Source organism: Gracilinanus agilis, chromosome X (assembly GCF_016433145.1).
Source record: "Gracilinanus agilis isolate LMUSP501 chromosome X, AgileGrace, whole genome shotgun sequence".
Taxonomy (NCBI): Eukaryota; Metazoa; Chordata; class Mammalia; order Didelphimorphia; family Didelphidae; genus Gracilinanus; species Gracilinanus agilis.
This window is the reverse complement of record NC_058136.1, coordinates 77,893,874-77,897,138: the sequence shown is the minus strand read 5'-3', so window position 1 is coordinate 77,897,138 and position 3,265 is coordinate 77,893,874. Positions and strand designations below refer to the sequence as shown.

General features: G+C 41.2%; 1 pseudogene; it reads left to right on the top strand.

Moving 5' to 3' along the window:
• Nucleotides 1-228: 228 nt before the first annotated feature.
• Nucleotides 229-1,095, top strand: LOC123253609 (annotated as a pseudogene).
• Nucleotides 1,096-3,265: the final 2,170 nt, after the last annotated feature.

The following is a 3,265-nucleotide window of genomic DNA, read 5'->3' as shown; positions in this document are numbered from 1 at the left end:
TGCAGAATGATCCCAATTTCAGTTCAACTATCAGACACCCTGCTTCTGATGCTATTAAATTGTTAGTATGATAAAACTTAAAAGTGAAATAATTTAGAAAGTTTATTAATTTGTCCAGCAAAAGAGAAAGCTAAGAATTCCTAGCTGACTGGGGCATTCGGAGCTCAGTGGAGTGGAGCTGAGGAGAGTAGACAGAAGCCGAGTGGAGCAGGACACCACGAGGGAGCCATGGAGAATGAGTTCAAGTATGAGGATTATAAGAAAACAGCTGAGTGGCTTTTAGCCCATACTGAACATCGGCCCCAAATAGCAGTGATCTTGCGGTTCTGGATTGGGGGGTTTGGCAAATAGAGTGACCCAACTGACTACAGTGAGATACCCAACTTTCCTCAGAGCACAGTACCAGGACACGCAGGGCGGTTGGTATTTGGATACTTAAATGACAAATGCTGTGTGATGATGCAGGGCCGATTCCACATGTATGAAGGCTATCCGCTTTTGAAGGTGGCATTCCCTGTGAGAGTTTTCCAACTTATGAATGTGCACACATTAATTGTCACCAATGCTGCTGGTGGACTGAACCCTGAGTATGAAGTTGGGGATGTTATGCTGATCCGAGACCATATCAACTTGGCAGGTCTCAGTGGCCAAAATCCACTCAGAGGACCCAATGATAAAAGATTTGGAGAAAGGTTTCCTCCCATGTCTGACACTTATGACCGAATTTTGAGACAGAAAGCCCATGGCATCTGGAAACAAATGGATCAAGAACGACCACTACATGAAGGAACTTATGTTATGGTGGGAGGCCCCAGTTTTGAAACCATCGCAGAGTGTCGGTTTCTGCAGAAAATAGGGGCTGATGCTGTGGGCAAGAGCACGGTACCAGAAGTGATAGTGGCTAGGCATTGTGGCCTTCGGGTCTTTGGATTCTCCCTTATTACAAACAAATCAATATTGGACTATGAAACCCATGAGACTGCCAATCATGAAGAGGTACTGATGGCTTGGCAGCAGGCTGCCAAGAAGTTGGAACAATTTGTCTGTATTCTTGTGGAAAACATGCAGCCACCATCATTGGAAAAGACTTTTTGACCTCTCCTTCCCTGCTGCCTCCATTTCATTCCAGATTGTGGCCAGGTTTAATCCTTGCTGAGCCACTTAGCTCCCTTCCTTAAGGTGTTGGTAGAAGAAATGTGGGAATTATATCTACTTAACCTATTAGACCCCCTTCCTAATGTTATCTAATTCTCTTTTTTTTATTCCTTTGGTCCCTGCCCTCTAAAGCTGGATCATTCGATTGTAGCTCCTAACCCACAGCCAACATTCTTCATTCCACCTCTAGTGGATGTGAGGATTAAGCCCACATTGCACTAAAGCTGCTGCTAATATTTTCAAAGGACTACTACTCTTATATTCCCTGGGGCATATTCTCTGCCATCCTATGACTTCTGAGACTTTGGTCCCAGACCAGTGTGTTTTACAAATAGTACTATGCAGGAATAAAAAGATAGCCAGACAGAAATGTTTCTGCTTTTCTGTGTAGGGTGGGGACAAATATAGTTTAAGCTCCAAGAATATTGTATAAAAATATGTATTGAAGTATGATGATGACAGGGGTAGCCTACTTTCTCAGTTAGTGTATTTCAGAAGTTGTATATTATTAAATTGTGCTCAGAACATTAACAGGTAAGACAAGGAGCTGTGTTTTCTTTTATGTAGGGCTGATTTATAACAAGTAGACACATTAAGTGCCACTGTTAGGCGTTTTCAGAGATAAAATAAATAAAAGATAGTTCTACTGTCCAAAGGCATTTGGTTGGTAGGGGGATATGAGATACATATACAATACAGTAGAATATAGTGCAACATTTAAGAGCCAGGAAAAAAAATTGGGAGGTTACTCAGGCAACTGATCAACAGAAAAAAGGAGTTCAAAGTCCCACAGGCAACTACCAATCCAGGTGTAGAAACCAAGAACACATACTGAGAAGAGGAATCAGGAATTATCTTCTTTCTTAGGATTCCTTAAGGGGGAGGATAGTGTGGATAAGGCTAATGGGTCTTAAATGCCTGGTTAAGGAATGCGGGTTAAACATTTTCAGTGAGGGAGACAGATGGGCAGAGTAATAGGAAATAGTGCATTAGGAGGATGACTAGCAGCACCCCCAAATTAGAACAGAGTTTAAAAACTTGGACAATAGTCCAACTGGTGGCCTAAACTATGCTGGTGTCAGTATTAATGGAAAAGAGTAATACAGTCAAGAGATGGCAAAGGTAGAATCCATAAGACTTGGCAACTGATTTGGGAGGTTGGGAGAAAGTTAAAAATGATCCCAAAGATTCTGGCCTTCAGAAAGTTGGAAAATAATGGTGCTATTAAATAGAAATTAGGAAGAATGGTGAATTGTATGGGGAAAAGGAATGAATTGTTTTGAACTTGTCTAGTTGTGGTTGTATAGCAAGCAGATGAGAGATATATAGCAGGAATGATCAGAACTGGTGATAGATTTGTGATATGTTTGTATAGGTCAACAGTTCTGGGAATAGATAAGGCTAAGAATGAAAGGTTCATGAGATGGAGGTAAGGCAAGGACGGAACCAAGTTAATAGTTAATGGGGTGGGAAATGGTCTTAGAAAAGTCCCATTCGGTTTGGCAATTAGGGTCTGGTAACTTTAGAGAATAGTTTCATAAGAGTGTGAGTAGTAGCCATTAGATTACAGAGGTTTGGGTAAACAAGTGGTCAGGAAGCAGCTAAACAATGTTCTTGGCCTTCTGAATTAATTTTAACCAATGAACTAGGGTTTTCCTATATGTATAGCATTGTGACTACTAGGATGAAACAAAGGAAGTATTGTGCTTCCCGGATAGCCTTCTCCCTCAGGACAAGTAGCCCTTCATGCTACCTTATGGTAGGTCAGAACCTCTACTCTGGTGCCTCTGGTTCCTAACCAGTGCCCTATGTTCTCTGATCCCTTTCTCTAGAAAAACATACTTTTTTCAGGTAGCTATTAATAGGAGGAAATGGTTTTATTTCTAAAGGAAAATTTCACAAAGTAAATGGTAGGTCTATATAGGAGTTAATATTCTGGGTTGGACTCCAAAACCATGTCTATCAGGATGTCTGACTTTCTTACTTAGCTATGCCCAGCACATAGGTAGCTGGTGCCATGTTGTCACTCTTCATGTTGTCACGATTCATATAATCTGCCATTAGCATCTGCTTTTACTTTTGACAGAACTGAGCAATTCTAGACTGAGAC